At 35.9% G+C, this 17004-nt stretch overlaps 1 protein-coding gene across 1 annotated transcript in view; it reads left to right on the top strand.

Moving 5' to 3' along the window:
• Positions 1-17004, top strand: part of EML4 (EMAP like 4) — a 177276-nt gene that overhangs the window by 33224 nt on the left and 127048 nt on the right. The window lies entirely within an intron of this gene.

Raw genomic sequence — 17004 nt, 5'->3', positions numbered from 1 at the left:
TGCAAACAACTTTGTACAAACAAGATAAATACAGGATAAATTGGGAATAGTCTCAGAGGGAAGACACTAAGATTAGAGAGAACTAGCAAAGGCTTCTTAAAGAAGCTGAAACTTGAAGGAAGACAGAGAAGCTATGAAGTAGAGATGAGAGAGAACATTCTAGCCTTAGGAGCAATCAATGAAAACCCTCAGAGTGGGGAAATAAAGTGTTGTATGCTGGAATGACAAGGAAACCAGTGTATGTATGAGTGATCACAGAATACGAGGAGGGGAGTTAGGCTTTAGAAATCTGGAAAGATAAGAAGAGGCTGGGTTGTGAAGAGCTTTGAAAGCCAAACAGGATTTTAAGTTTGATCCTGGAGGTAACATGGAGCCACTGAAATTTATTGAATGGAGGAAGAAGATAATGTATGATCAGACTCTCTCATTTTAGGAAAATCAATTTGACAACTGACTGGAGGATGGTTGGAGTGGGGTAGGGCTTGATGCAGAGGAAAGGGAATGTGTGAGAGATGTTACCAAGATAAAAGTGACAGAACTTAAGGAATCCAGGATAACCTCTGGATTTTGAGCCTGAGTAACTGGGAGGATGGTGGTGCCATTGTGACAGTAATAGGGAAGTTAGGAAGATGGGAGGGATTGGAGGAAAAGATAATAGCTCAGTTTGGAATATGATGAGTTTAAGATGTCTTCAAGATATCCAGTTCAGGATGTCTGATAGGCAGTTGGAAATGTCAGTCTGCAGGTTAGGGGAAAAGTTAGAACTGAATAGAGATGATAATTCACTAATCAAATCGATTAAAGCTTCTACTATGTGCTGGTGGGTTGGTTGTTGTCCTTTGTCTTTGAAGAGGACCAAAATGAAGTCACCATTGCAGAGTGAAATTTCAGTGTGTCCGACTGTAGCTGATCAGACCAATACAAGCTCGGAATGCTGTACCACAGGTTGGGCACAGATCATCTGTGTGAACATTTGGGGTGAATGTCCCAAATTTGCGCATCCTGCGTTTACTTTGTGCTGTCTCAATTCTGCTTTGCTCAAAGAGCACAGCACCTTTTCTTATGTGGGCACAACATGCTGAGCGGTCCTGTGCCAGTATCTCCCATTTTGCACAGTAAAATCCAAAGTTCTTGAGAGAGACCTTGAGAGTGCCCTTAGGAGGCAGCTAGGTGGCTCAGTGGATAGAGCACAGGGCTTGGAGACAGGAGGACCTGAGTTCAAATCTCGCCTCAGATATTTACTAGCTGTGTGACCCTAGGTAAATCACATAACCCTGTTTTCCCCAGTTTCCTTATCTCTAAGATGAGCTGGAGAAGGAAATGGCAAACCACTCCAGTGTCTTGTCTTTGCTAAGAAAACTCCAAATGGGGTCCCAGAAAGCCAGACACAACCGAACAAAACTTAACCCTCTAGTTCTCAGATTCTTCCCCTGAGGCACAAGGGAATGGAGCTGGACTTAGGTCTCTTCTAGTCCTATATATTCATATTCATATCTCATATTCTGAGATACTATGTGCTAGGCACTGTGCTAAGTGGTGGAGATAGAAAAAGAGGCAAAAAAGTCTGCCCTCAAGGAACTTGTAATGAGGAGAGAGGAAAAAGTAAGTGTCTGGAAGAATTTGAACTCAGGTTTTCCTCCTTTCAGGTCTGGTACTCTATCTGCATCACCTAGTTGTTGATGTTAGATACACAAATTGAAACCATGGTTGCTGTTAAGATTGCCAAATAAAATAGTGTAGAGGGAGAAGAAATGAGGGCCCAGGACAGAACCTTTTGGAGAACAGTGGGGGCAGAGTTAGGGAGTATAGGGAGATAAGTATAGGTATTATTACAATGGAGACAGTTCTCAAATCTGGTTATTGCAGGAATATCAGATATAATCCGTCTTTCAGGTTTTGGTTGATGGATCACCCACCCCTTGGGATCAGTCCAGAGTTCCTTTGGAGTTAAGTCCTTGCTCCCACATTGAAGACTGCTGCTCTAATACACCAGTTTTTTTGGCCCAGGACAGACCAAAGATTAGAAGCTGGAGCTTATTTTTTTCCATCTTGTTGTACTAGATGCTAGTTCTTAATACAGAAAAAGTTTGATTTACCAGAATGCTTTAAGAAGGCGGTATTAAGTGCCCAGTTGTCTCATAGGGTCTTTGTGCTGTAGGCACCAAGGCTATGACACTCTGCAGTCCTTTATGATTTAATGGAGAAACCAGATGTTCCCCCATTAAATACAAGGAATTAACTTTTTGCATGTTTGTGAAAAATTGTTGTAAATAAAACCTTTGAGTATAACAGGCAGCATACTATTTTTTAAAAATCCTATTGTAAATCCTTTAGTAACTCAGACATTTACTAGTAATTTCTCTTATGTAAATTCAGATCTTTATTATTTATCTTGTTTGCCTGGAATCAAGTGAGCAAAAAATTTTGTGGTATAAAGGCAGACAACTAAGTCACTCTCTGTTAGGTAGTGAGTAAGGAAAGATATCTATGAGTTTCAGGTTTAAATATAATGAGATCAGGGAGGATTTTCCATCTCATTTAGGAAAAGCATCCAGGACAGAGAAGTGTTTTGGGATTGTTTTGTTTTTAGTTTCTTTAGGTATTTTTTTCAGATTAAATCTTCATTATCATGTAGCCTTGGATTGGAGGAAACAGTGAACCTGGTAGGCTAAGTCCTTCAGATTTCATAGTGTATTCACATTCAGAGTCACCTCCTTGCTCCAGGTACAGGTTGTTATAAGGATATTGCTTTGGAGCCATAGGCTGGTAGCATGGGTACATGAATAGCATGAAGCTAATGAAGGCAAATTGATACTTATATTTGGTATTCCAGGAGACAGGTGTGGGTGCTGTGCCCACATGGGTGTGTGTGTGTGTGTGTCTGTGTGTCTGTGTGTGTTTCATAATGTATCAGTTCATCCCTTTCAGCCTCAATACTCCCAATCATAACATGTCTTTTTTTCATGCTGGAAACAGTTGGGAAGCTTGGGATATTCGCCTTACGCAAAGCCCTAGTGCAGGGTAGGGTTCATATATTTTATATTTCTTGCCATCAGAGGCATGCTTTTCCATAGTTTGGGGTACAGTCTGGGGAGCATGTTCTGGTTAAGACTGAAGGCTTTCCAGGCTGCCTGGTCCCTCAGAAGGATCACTCACTGGGTTGCCCACAGCCACTACCATTTTAGACTTGAAGTCTTTTTTATTTTAAACTATGAATAAATGAATAAAAGAAATAAGATTTAAAACTAGTTTTTTTAAAGCCTTAATTTTTTTTTAAATCCCCAAATGTCAAACAAAATAGTAACAAGATAAAGAGAGCTGTAGTGATATTTTTTCCCATACTCTTTAACCTTTCAGTACCACTACAAGACCCCAAAGAGATCAAAGAAACAAGAAAAGGACTCATGTACAAAAATGTTATAAACAGCTTTTGTGTGTGTGTATGTGTGTGTGTGGTGGCAAAGAATTGGAAATTATAGGGGATTCCCATCAAATGGAAAATGGCTATACAAATTATGGCACATGTATATAATGGAATACTAATATACCATAAGGAATTATGAAAGGAATAGTTTCAGAGAATCCTGAGAAAACTGATGTAGAATAAAATGAGTAGAACCTAGAGAACAATTTATACAGTAAAATCAACATTATAAAGATAAGCAACTTTGAAAGATTTAAGAACTATGAACAGTGAATTGCTCAGTAATGACTGCAGAGGACCCATGAAAAAGCATGCTACCCCTCCTCCTTATAAAAAGGTGATGGAATCAGAATGCAGATAAATGTATTTATCAGACATGGCAAATGTAGGAATGTTTAGTTTGACTATCTGTATTTGTTAAAAGGATCTTTTTTTCTCAAAGGAGAGGAGCAGGAGGGAAGATTTGTTCTTTGAAAAAATGTTAATTTAAAAGTAAATTTTTAAAAAGGAATTCCATTCCAAGAGAAAAATCATTCCATAGGCATTCTTGATGGGACATTTGACCTTCCTGTCCTATCCGATTGGTTCACCTATCTCCCAGGCCAACAAAAATCCTGGGAAATTCTTTTTCAGACATGAACTCCAGCAGCTGGCTGATTCTGAAATATCATCACCCATCAGTTTTTAATACATTGTCATATACTTTCTTAAATCAGTAGCTAATGTGAAAACATATACCTCCTAGGGGTAGATAATATATATAGTAGTGATATCTCTTGGTTAAAATGTATGGACATTCAGTTACCAAAGAATTTTTTTTTTTTAACATAATTCTAGATTTAGAGGAGGATAGGCTGACTCACAACTTTGCCACCAGTGTGTTAGTGTCTATATTTCCACAACTTCATCAATATTCATTATTCATATTTTTCATCCTCTTTGCCAGTCTAATGAGTGAGTAAAACCTCAGGATTGTTTTTATTGCATATATTGATTATTGAAGCTATATTAAGAATTTTTTTCTCCACTAAACATGACACAAAGAACTATTAAAGAGAGATTGGAGCAGCATTTCATATGGTTTGCCATTCTTTTGAAAACTGTTCATAACTTTTGATCACTTATCCTTTGTGGAGAGGCTCTTCTTGGTTTTGTGTGTGTATATATATATATTTGTGTTAATTCCCTATTTATCTTGGACATGTCCCTTTTCAGAGATGTTTGTCGCAAAAACTTTTCCTCAATTGACAGCTTCACTTCTTAGCCTAGTTACATTGATTTTCTGTTTATTCCAAAGTATTTCAGATTTATAGAATCAAAATTACCTATTTTAACTTTTGCTATCACTTTACTCTCAATTTGGTAAAGAACTCTCCACCCCTCTTCCACCTCCTTCCCCATAACAGTGGGGAAGGAACAGTACCTGCTCTGTTTCTCTTCTACTTAATGATATGACTTCTGATATTCAGGTGGTGGATTCATGTTGAGAACATTGGATTTCTGTTTTCTTGGTAATTCTGGTCAGATGGGGAGTTCTTTCCCAGGGTAATTTATGTTCTCTCGTTAATAAACACTAGTTAACGGAAATCTATTGTTTCTGATTCTTCGTTTCTAGTCTATTCCATTGATCTAATTTTCTGTTTTTTAATCAGAACTAGATAGTTTTTGATGATTATTGCTTGAAAATATAATATGAGAATTGGAAGTACCCATTACCCTTTCATTCCTATTTTTTTTTATTTTGCTTAAGATTTTTTTATTATGTAATTTTTAAAAAATGTACAAGTAAAAATAAATGCAATTAAAATCAGAAGGGAAACAACTAATTTGGAACACATCTTCAGCAAATTTCTCTGGTAATAATTTAATATATCTAAGAGATTGATATAAAATATATAAGAAAAGCCATTCTACAACGGGTAAATGGTCAAAGCATATATGAAAAGATAGTTTTCAAATGAAGTTCAGGCTGTCAACAAGTATATGAAAAAAATAATCCAGCTCTAGTGATAAGCATTTAAATGAATTTCCCATCACTTTTGAGATTCTTACTTTATATCCTCCAGCTGGGCAAAATTGAGAAAAGTGGAAAGTGGCAATTGTTAATTATAGGAGGACAGGTACATTAGTGCACCAGTGGTGGGAGGTATAGACTAGTTGAACATTATGGAATAATACCCACAAGGTTACTAAACTGTACATACCCTTTTACCCATGTCTTTTTTTTATGTGGAACTCATCCTCACAGCAAACCTAGGCGTAGGTGCTATTTTTGTCTCCCTTTTTCAAATGAGAAAACAGAGGCAAAGGTTAATCGACTTGCCCAGTCACACAACAAGATTGCAAGGCCAGATTTGAATTCAAGTCTTTCTGACTCCAAATCCAATATTCTCTCTGCTGCACCACCATGGCTGAGCCAGAAGCAAACACAGAAAAGCAATGCCCAGTAAACTCAAGAACACAAAATACTTGAATAAGGGCTCCGTAACTACAGCTTTTAAATGTAAACGCCAATGTAAAATCCAAAAACTTTTATTTTTAATGACTTAATTGGAAAGATTGTACTACCCAGGTAATTAGATGACTAGGAAAAGAATGCTGTCCAAAGGAATATGATAGAACTTAGAAGTCCTACTTTGAATTATGGGTATGTACACATACATTTATACAAACATAACACCAGGCCTTTTTCAGTTAACTGTTTCTCTTCTGTTTTTAAATTCATTGATTTTGTTGATGTAAAACTTTTCAGTTTTATGTAATTAAAACCTTCTGCAGTCCTCTCTATCCTTTGTTCATGAGTTCTTCCCCTATCCATAGTAGTGAAAGGTATTTTTTTCCTTGTTGCTGTAAATTTAATAATAATGTGGCCTTTTATATTTCAATTGTGTCCATTTGATGCTTTGGTATATGGTGCTTGATGTTAGTTTGTACCTAACTTCTGCCAGATTGCTTTATAACTTTCCCAGCAGTTTTTGTGGAATAATGTTACCCAATATTTGGAAGTTTGCTGGTTCATTTGACATTTATGCTATGTTCTTTTGATTTCATATTCACCAAATATTTTTTCTTTATGTCAGAACAGTTAGAAAACATATATATAGAAGACTAGGAAGTACATTTTTGATAGTCATGCCTTACGCAGAGAAGGTCCCAGAAGGTCCTTAGTTAAGTGAATTATATATATCACCTTAGACTCATAGATTTATAGCTGGACAACATCTTTTAGGTCAGATTTCCAACCACATTATTTTACAGTTGAGGAAACTAAGACCCTGAGTAGTTGAGGAAGATCAGACAAGTAGTAAGTTACAGAACTGGGGTTTGAACTCAGCTCTGAGTCCAAATCCATCACTATTTCAACTGCTCCAAGAATTTTTAGAGATCTTAGGATCAGAACTTTAAAACTGGAAGGAATCTTGGAACCCATTTAATTTGTACCAGCGGTAGGGAATCTGCAGCCTCAAGGCCACATGTGACCCTCTCGGTTCTCTAGTGCTGCCCTTTGACTAAATAGAAACTTCACAGAACAAATCCCCTTAATAAAGGATTTGTTCTGTATTACTTGGACTTAGTCAGAAGGCCACACCCAAAAACCTAGAGGCCACAGGTTCCCCACCCTTGATCTGTACCCTTCCTCTCTTCCCTTCTCCCTTCCATTAAGCAAATGAGGAAAAAGGCTTACAAAGGTTAAGTAACTTGCCTGAGGTCACACAGTAAGTGACAGAACCCAGATGTGAACCTAAATCCTCTGACTTCAAATCGAATACTGTTTCCACTGTCCTGTGCTGTTTCTGAATTAGCTAATACAACCATCCCTCATTGAACTGAGTAAACACTGATCCAGAGTTTGGAGCCCAGAGTTCCTCAGCTTATGACTCTACATTGAATACTTTCTTTTTTTAATTGAATTTCCAGGGTTAATGATAGCAAGACTAGTTATTTGGCAGATTTTAGTGGCATTTAACAAAGCAGTTAATTGGACTTGGCGATATTTTGCTTTTTGACCAGAAGGAAGAGGAAATGGTATATACCATGAGAGGCAAGTCCTACATGGCCATATAATAACATTATATGTCATATCTCTTCCATTTTCTCCAAATCACTATTAAAGTAATTAACAAAGTATAAAAATTTTTAATGCTTTATATGTAATCTGAAGTTAGAAATGATAACTTGTACAGTGAGCAATCATTTTATAGACTTTTTAGTCTGTTTTTACTCAGACAGGATGTCTTATAATAGCTCACATTTACATAATGCTTTTCTTACAACATCCTTAGGAGGTCAGTAGATTGTTTTAATATCCTGGAAATGGTTTTGGCAAGTTTATATTTTATGCTGTTTGAACTTCCTTGAATTCCTAAAATTTTCTTTGCTCTGTTCTAGGATTTTTAGCAGTATTTTTGAGTTACTCAGAGGATGATAACATTTTTCAACTCAGAAGTGACCAATATTTGTCACTTGGTTTGGGTTTTTTTTTGGTTGTGTTATTTCCTTCCTGTATTTATACTGTTTCTTTCCTGTTTTTAATGTAAACTAAACAAGTTTAGCACCTGTTGCAATTATTTGCTGTACAGAAAGATCTTTACATGTACAAAAGATCTTTAGCCCTTTGTGCCTTTGTATGTTAGCAATTCATTCTCTGTTATTCAGAAAACAGTGCATCTGAGATCAAACACTGGATATGAGGTGATGAATTGAAGTTATGAGGGGTTTTTTGTTTATATAAACTTATGTGTGTGTGTGTATGTATATATACATATATATAAGTAATAGGACTTATGCAAGATGATAATGAAGATAAGCCTGTTTGCAGGGTAGACATATCTCTTGCTTTTTATTGGGTCCATTTATTGAGAGATGCAAGTCTAATTTGTCTACTGTAGATTTTTTTAAAAGAATTCCACCAAATAGAAACAGATCTTTACTAACAATTTTCATAAATTGACAGTGCTCTGCATAGAGTAATGTTTTTACTTTTTTATTTTAAATTTGTTTCTTGCAGATCAGAAGAGGAATATTTCCTAGGAGTGATGTATGCATTAACTTAAAACTTACATTTTTATAGCACTTTAGAGTGTATAAACAGCTCTGTGTGATAGGCAGTGCAAGTATTATCTTTATTTTACAGATGGGAAAACTGAGGATCAGTGAGGTAAACTGATTTCACTAGGACTGTACAGGGAGTAAATGTGAGAGCCAGAACTTTAGATTTTTCTCCAAGGCCAATATTCATCACTGCATCTCATGTTTGTCCTTTAATCTCTTACATGGTTATATAAGTGATTCTTGTTGAATTTGTAGGCCACTAAAACTCCTGGTTTGGTTTCGTGGGTGGAGGGGGTTTGCTCACATTAAAAAAAAAGATTCTAAATTAAATGTTTAATTAAATTGTTAATTGAAAGAAAAGCCTCAACATTCAGCACCAGTAGAACTATTCAAACTTGCTTAGTAATTATTTACATTTAAACTAATTGTAATGTGTATAATATATCAGCTTTTTAACTGTTCTAAGTCATCATCAGGATACCCTGGCTATTCTTTTTCCCTTTTTTTTTTGCTCTTGGTTGAAGTCAGTGTGTTTTTCTTCGTTATGGATTTTTTCCCCCTGCGTTGCTTCATAAACTATATTTTCAGGGTTTTTTTGTATTCTTATTTGTTAGTCTTATTTCCTTTGTGGTATCATATACCACAATTTATTAAACCATTCCTCTTTTACTAGAAATTAGGTTCCTTCTACTTTATTTTTTAATAATACATAGTGCTAACTATGAATATCTTTCAAGATAGCGTGCTTGTGGGCTTGTTTTCTCTTTCTCTTCTTTAACGGTGCTAATCACAGACATCCAGTGTTGAAAGGGACTTTAGAAGCCTTCTAATCCAACTCTTCGCTGAAAATATTTTCTCCACTACAACATACCTGAAAAGTGATCACCTAGCCTTTTTGCTTAAAAACTTTGAAAGGAAATTTGTTATCTCTAGAAACAACATATTCCACTTTGGGATTACTTTAATTGTTAGGAGATTTTTCCTTCTTTGACATATAAATAGTTAGAGATATGGTTACTGGGTAATTAATCATTTTATTAATTATTAAGCATTTTATTAATTATCACTGGCAGATAATAGAAGAGGTTAGTGGTCATCTCACACGACTTCTTGACATTTATATGCCCTTGCAAGAGTGGGTGTTTTGACAGGCAGCAATCAACTCTGATAGTTTAATGAAAGAATGAATATTATAATGAGAGGTAGATCTAATAATGAGGGGTTGGGGAACAGGATTTTGATTATGTCCCTTTTACTCTCAGATCACCCCAGCCCCCAGCAATCCAGACAAAGGATCTGCCCACCACCCAAGCCTGAGTAGAATACACTGGACTTCCCTACTTGTGTAAGAGTGAACAAGATTTGAGGAGAAAATTAATCCAGTCTCATTATCAGCAATGTCCTTCACATGCTGATTTGACTTAGTGTAGAGAATGAATGAGGAAATAGGAAGGGGAAAAAACCCTGGATCTCCCCAGTAATTGGTTATTTAATCATCATTTCTCTCACTTCCAAAATCTGCCTCTCTTTTGGTTCTATCCTCTGTGGCTGAGAAGTAATCTCTCCTCCACCTGACCAGCCCTTCATTCCCCTGCTTAAAAATCTTTCGGAACTCCCTATTGCCTGTAGGTTGAAATACAGATTCCTCAATGTGGCTTTTAAAAAACCTTTACTAGCTGTCTTGATCGACCTTTCTAGGTTCATTGCCTCCAAATCCATCATATTTTTAACTGGACTACCTTGCCTACTGTAGGCTGCCATATGGATTTTTATAAAAAGCATTTTATTCTATTAATTTACTTTATTTTTTTCATTGACAAGTAAAGGTGATCAAGAACAAAAGACAAAATAAACATTAGTAGAAGACTAGAAGAAAAAAATAAATTTAAAAAGACCTGGTATGCACTTAAAACAACTTCTACCCGAATACTGCAAACTGAAACATCATTTATAATAAAAATGGTATATGGACCCCTGTTATGGTAACGCCATGTAGAAATTCGCCGAGGGGAGAAAATAAACATTTACAAAATGCATACTCTGTGCCAGGGAATATGCTCAGTTATTATCATCTCATTTGATCCTCACAACAACCTTGTGATGTGGTTGTTATGATTATTATTATTTTGCACTTGAAGAAACTGGGGTAAATAGAAGTTAAGTGAATTACCCAGGACCACAGTTAGTAAGTGTCTAAGGCTGGATTTGAATTCAGGGGTTCTTTACTGGGAGCCTAGCATTCTATCCACTGTGCTACCAGCTGCTTCATAAATTAATTGTCATAACAAGGAGACTAAATGAGCCTGAAAAACACCATAATCAGGAGCAAGTTGACTTTCATAAGCAGAGAATTATTGCAGCCAGTGGCAACACCAGTTTATATTCTAAGTCCATTTTTTAAAATCTTATGAAGAAGCATGATGGCTTGTTATAAGCACTGTCACCTCATAAAACAGAAAGAAACTGTTGAGAATAAAATCACTTTAAAGAGTGTTTAGTGACTCAGCTAAAGGTTAATCTGACGGCATTTAAAGATGAAAATAGAAGACTGAAAAACAGAAAAAGGGGGAAAAGATCTGTAAAGATTTTTGTAAGCCAGTTTTCTCCCCCTAATTACTATAGAAGCACTACATTTGGACTTTAACGTCATTTTCATATAGAGAAGGTAGAAATGGTCCTAAGGAAAACAGACAGGAAGAGCAGTAGTGCATCAATATATATATATATATATAGGGGAGATTGCTGCAGAAGACTCAATTATGAGGTGACTGAGGGACTGATTCAGAAACAGTCTAGAGGAGGGGAAGATATCAAAGATATGAACAATAATGTCGGACCTTACTAATGCTGAAAAAAGGGAACCTGGAGAATATCTACCAACCTGTATACATGAAATATTTTAGAATCATTCATATTCATCAAGGACTTTATTCATTGAGCCATTAATGAGAAAAAGGAATTTTTCTCACATTTTCTCACATCTCTCTTCACACAGTTGACAGGAATGGGATTTTAAGATCTCATTCTTTTGGTTTGAATATTTTAAAAACTTGATTAAGTGGAGCAAATGCCATAATTCTCAAAGCAATGTTTCCCATTCACACTTTGCACTCATTTAGGAGTCCTTGAAAGATAGCAGAGAGAATCTTTTTCAACCTTCTAAGTATAGGTATAGAACTGGGAAATATATGCTCTCCAAAGTTGTTTGCCACAGTGATGAGACTCCACAATCCAAGAGGTCCATAAGAGTTCAGATTAACCATCTGCTCAGAAAGAACCAAGTGGATGAAGAATATCTATTGCCCAGATTTTTTCTGGGTGTATAAGACAAACTGTTCAAATCATTGATTTTGGCCCATAAATAATCAGCACGAGGAGAAAGGGCTAGATTACTATTAAGAATTTGAACTGTTGCTGACCCATCTTTTTAATACCAGTATTCTGTTGATAATGGTGTATGATTAAAAAGTCATGTAAATCCTGTACTTTACAGAGAATTAAAAAGAGGTATTGCAGATGTACATGGTCAGTGTGATCAGGCTGTGACATATAATAAATAAGGAACTTGGAAGAAAGGAAGGTGGAAGATCTCTTTAGAGAAATGGAAGGATAAAGACTGAACTTGTAACTTTCATTAGTAGCGGGAACTCCCTCTACTAATATACATCAGGACCTCTGCTGCTTAGAGTTTTAAGAATTTGCCTAGAGCTCTGAGAAGATGTGACTCAGAGAAGCACAAAAGCAGAAAAAAGATGGGCTAATTATTGTGAGGAAAGAAAAAAAAATTGCCCATCATGTTTGATGGAATTCCCATAGGACAGTTATAGGAGAACACGGACATTAGTTATTTAGGACCATGAATGGATTGTCATCTGCACTGTTAGAGGGAAAGTCTTAATTGATGAATTTGCAGATCACTCAAGCACAAAATAGATAACTTTTCATGCAAGTCTGGCAGGCTTTTCCCTTCCTAGCTCAGTAACTGTTTACTTATCAATAATCTGTGCTTGGTTGACACAGAACTACAGTAATACAAATAGAATAAAAAGAGAAACTGTATGCTTTTAAATTATAGATTAGTGCACCTGGGCTCTAGAGAAAATTTGTTAAAATGCACTTCTTTCATTTCATTGCAGAAATGTGTGCAACTCTGGGTATAGAACATTACAGATACAGTCAGATTTGGTTGTCTGTTTGGATTTTTGTTGTTTTTGCTGAACTGATTCCTTTTTTTTTTTTTTTTTTTTCTATTTTGAATCGTTTGTTACAAGGGATGGTTTCCTGGATAGGAAAACGAAATAATGTTCAGAAATGAAGGTGATACAGGCATCGAAGTGGTGTAGTGGGTGGGGTGCTGGGCCTGGAATTAGGAAGACCTGAGTTCACATCCATCTTCCCAACACTGACTAACTGTGTGGTCCTGGGAAAATCATTTAACCCCTAGTTTTTTCATCTGTAATTGGCAATAATAATAGCACCTACCTATCAGAGTTGTTGTGAGGATCAAATGAGATAATAATTTTAAAGTTCTTAGCACAGTACCAGGCATATGTTGTTAAGTTGTTTTTCAGTCACGTCCAACTCTCTGTGACTCTATTTGGAGTTTTCTTGGCAGAAATACTGAAGTAGTTTGCCATTTTTTTTCTCCAGCTCATTTTACAGATGCAGAACTGAGGCCAACAGAGTTAAGTGACTTGCCCAGGATCACACAGCTTTTAAGTGTTTTTGGCCAGATTTGACCTGGGGGGGATGGGGTGGGAAACTTCCTGGCTTCAGGCCCAAAACTGTGTCCACTGCGCCACCTAGCTGTCTTTCTGGCACTCAGTAAGTGCTGTATAAATGGTAGTAATTGTTATGTAAAAACAAGATGGCAGATTTTGTTTTTGGATTATAAATGAGACTCCAGTTTCAGGAATAATATCAGAAATGTGATAAACTTATACTCTTGGATTATTTGATCAGTTGAAAAAAATTCTATAGAGAATAGATGAAAGTAAAAAGCAACTTTTAATTTTTCTTTTCAGTGAGCTAGCATTTTTTTCCAAGTAAACATTCCAACTTACTTTCTGTTAAAATTTAGAATAGTTGTAATTATTAGAATAATTACTCAAGAAATACAATCATTCATTCAACAGGCATCATTTATTGAGCATTACTTTATGCCAAACACTATAATAAGTGCTAAGTTACAAAGACAAAAATGGTACAGTCCCTGTCCTCAAGGAATTGGCATTTGTTTTTCTAACTGGACTGTGATTTTATTAATGTAGAGAAGGCCTGGTGAGGAAACCCCATCTACCAATGCTGTTATACGTTAGCCATGTTACAATCTTAGATTTTTATGAAGTACTGAGAGGTTATGTCATTTGTCCAGACCAAAGTAGCCATATATACACCTATACACCTTCCTGACTTTGAGGTCAGTTCTCTCCACTGGGCATTGCAGCCTCTCTACATTCCATTGTACTGTCTGGAAATTCACCTCATTCCTTGTCTCAGTTACACCCTCATCTTTATGAGCTGGAGACTTAGGATAAAGGGTCCTTAGGAAATCTGGAGAGGTTCTGCTTTCTCATTCCTGGCCCTACTTTTCCCTTTTTGTCTAAGGATAAGTAGGATACTGTGCTGAAGATGCCTACCTAATAGTTAGAGCCTGTGACTTTAATCCAATTACTTGACTTCTGTGAGCCTCAGTTTCCTCATTTGTAAAATAAGGTTGGACTAGGGAAAGGAAAGGGATATAATCAGAAATCATGGTAATGTAAATTTAGAATATGAAACAAAAGCTTATTCAAGAAATAAAATCATTTTAACAAGCATTTTTGTTAAGCACAACTATATGCCAGATATGATATTCAGTGCTAAGGATATAAAGACAAAAATAGTTCAGTCGTTGACCTCAAAGAACTTAGAGTTCCTTGGTTGTTTCTTGATTGGACCTGTGATGCCCTCTAAAGTCCCTTCCCACTATAGATCTGTCTATCTATAGATAAATAAACATATATGCAAAGATATACGTTTAACATTTAATATTTTATTCCAAGTTAGTAACCAGTTGCTTTTGAGTAGGGATGTAGCATAATAATAGACCTTTTATAGAATGCTTTACATGCATTTTCTCACTGGAGCCCCACAGGTATCCTGTGAGGTAGGTACAACAGATATTTCCTCAACTTTACATATGAGGAAATTGAGACCAAGAGGTTACATGACATGCCTATTGTCATATAACCAGTACAGGATGTTAGATTCATGCTCACTTCTTCCTGATTCTAAGATTCGGCTCCCTGCCCACTAGACAATATTGTTTAGGCAGTGATGAATTTTATTTTAGATGTGTTGACTTTGAGGTGCTGGAAGTCTTGGCAGTTAAAATGCAGGATTGAGACTGCAGAGAAAATTATGAACTGAAGACTTTGGGCATCATCAGCATAGTGATAATAGTTTAAGCAGTGGGAATGAAGATGAGGAAAGAAGACTAAGGAAGATGATTTTACAGGATATAAAACTAGGTGTTCTGTCAGTGTGACTGTGGAAGGGAGTTTCACTGAGAAGGTGAACAATCTCAGATGCTGCAAAGAGACCAAGAAGAGTGAGAAAAGTCCATTGGATTTTCTGAATAAGAAGTCACTGATGACCCTTAAGAGAATAGTTTGTTTTCCAGAGGGTGGTCATAGTGGAGAACCAAATTAGGAGGGGCTGAGGAGTACGTAAATCAGATAGAGTGGAGTGGAGCATTGACTATTCTTTCGCCGAATTTGGCAGTGATGTGATGGAAAGAGAATGCTGGTGACCAGATCCAAGCTTATGGGAAGGATATGTGATGGAAAAAAGTCTTAAAGAGGATATGCTAAAGGGCATAGTAAAGAGAGTTGCTAGCCTTATAATTGGAAGAGGGCATCTCTTAGGAGAGCATAGGGTGAAGTTACAGAGATTTTTGAACTAGAAAGGAAAAGAAGCTAAGGAAATTCACATCAGATGGACTCAGTCCTTCACATCAGATGGACTCAGTCCTTCTGGGTAAACTAGGAGGGTAGACAACCAGGAAGCAAGAAAAGGTAAATAAATGTGCTGCCTTTCCATAATGTGATGTATGTATATGATTATCTGTAAGACATGCCCTTTGTCGTTTTTGTTTTGTGTGGAGATAGGTTTCTGTACCAGTTTGTATTGTGTCCAGTTATCATTTGAGGCCTGTAATCTGTCACCAAGCCCTAGTGCTTGAATTTTTAAAAATTTCTAGACTCACTTTCATTCACTGTTTAGTGGAGATACTAAATACCAGAAGAAAAAAACAAACAAAAAAAATGGTTATGAGAAGAAAAAGAAAAAAAGATTACAGAATATTTTAAAACCTATGCAATTCCTTTAATTTTAGTGGTGGTGCTTAGATCTAAAGAGGTCCAAGTGGAAGAGAATTGGCCCTGAAATAAGAGGACATGAGTTTAAATTTCATCTTGCCTTTGTGGCATTAAGCAAGTCACTTAATCTGCTGGCTCTCATTTGCCTCATGTAGAAAATGAGGGATTGTTGTAGATGATTCTCTCTACCCCTTATTGATCCCATGATCTAAATCTGAAAAGGAATTATTCATTGTACAGGTTAGATCTTATTATGATAAACTCACATCCATTTGTGATGCTGCAGTTTTTAAAGTTAGATATTACTTAAAATGAACTATCACTTGGAAATCTTTGTTTATATGTTAAAGTTTGAGGAAAGGATATTTGAATTGAATCTTTTATTTAACCTTCAAAGTACTTAATGTATTTTGAAAACAGTGATAGATATTTTCTTAACAAATCCAACCACATATTTTGTATATAAAATTATATATAATATATATATTATATTATACATATTTTGTATATAAAATTTAAAAAATTCTGTTTTGCTCCCACTTTTTCTTGATTTTCTTTATAGTGCTCTGTGTTTTCATGGATTTCTATCCAGTAAGTTTCTGTTAACTGTAATTGTATGATCTAAGAATGATAGTATTTTCTTAAGGTCAGTATTAGGAACCTAAAGCCCTCTGGCTTGTTGGGTTGGGAAGTGATAGTATTTGTATTCAAATTTACAAGTGAATATTTAGTAGAGAATAAATTATGTATTTTTTGGGACTATGTAATTTTCTAGGGGAGGGGTCCTTCATAAACTCCGCCAAGGGTCCATGTGACCCCCCATTTTAGGGGATTATTGAAGTTGTTTGGGTTTTTAAAAAATATATTTTGACATCTATTTCAGTAGAATTGGTTTCCCTTGTAATCCTAGGTATTTTATTTTATGTATTTAAAAAAGTTGAGAAGGAATCCGTAGATTTCAATAGACTGACAAAAAATGGTTCAGAGCCCCTGTTCCAGGATTTCTTACACTTAAGTATATGTCCAGCTATAAAACCTTCTGTAGTTACTCTGAAAATTGATTAGTTGTCATAATTGCAAAAGGTCCGTATTTAATTCTTAGCCAAAAATCTATAGATTTTGTTTATTCATCTTTAAAATTATACTTGTGATCTTTTTACATCTCTG

The sequence above is a fragment of the Notamacropus eugenii genome, chromosome 1 (genome assembly GCF_028372415.1).
Source record: "Notamacropus eugenii isolate mMacEug1 chromosome 1, mMacEug1.pri_v2, whole genome shotgun sequence".
In the NCBI taxonomy this organism is placed as follows: domain Eukaryota; kingdom Metazoa; phylum Chordata; class Mammalia; order Diprotodontia; family Macropodidae; genus Notamacropus; species Notamacropus eugenii.
Note: the sequence above shows the minus strand (reverse complement) of the source record. Positions and strands in the feature narration are given on the sequence as shown.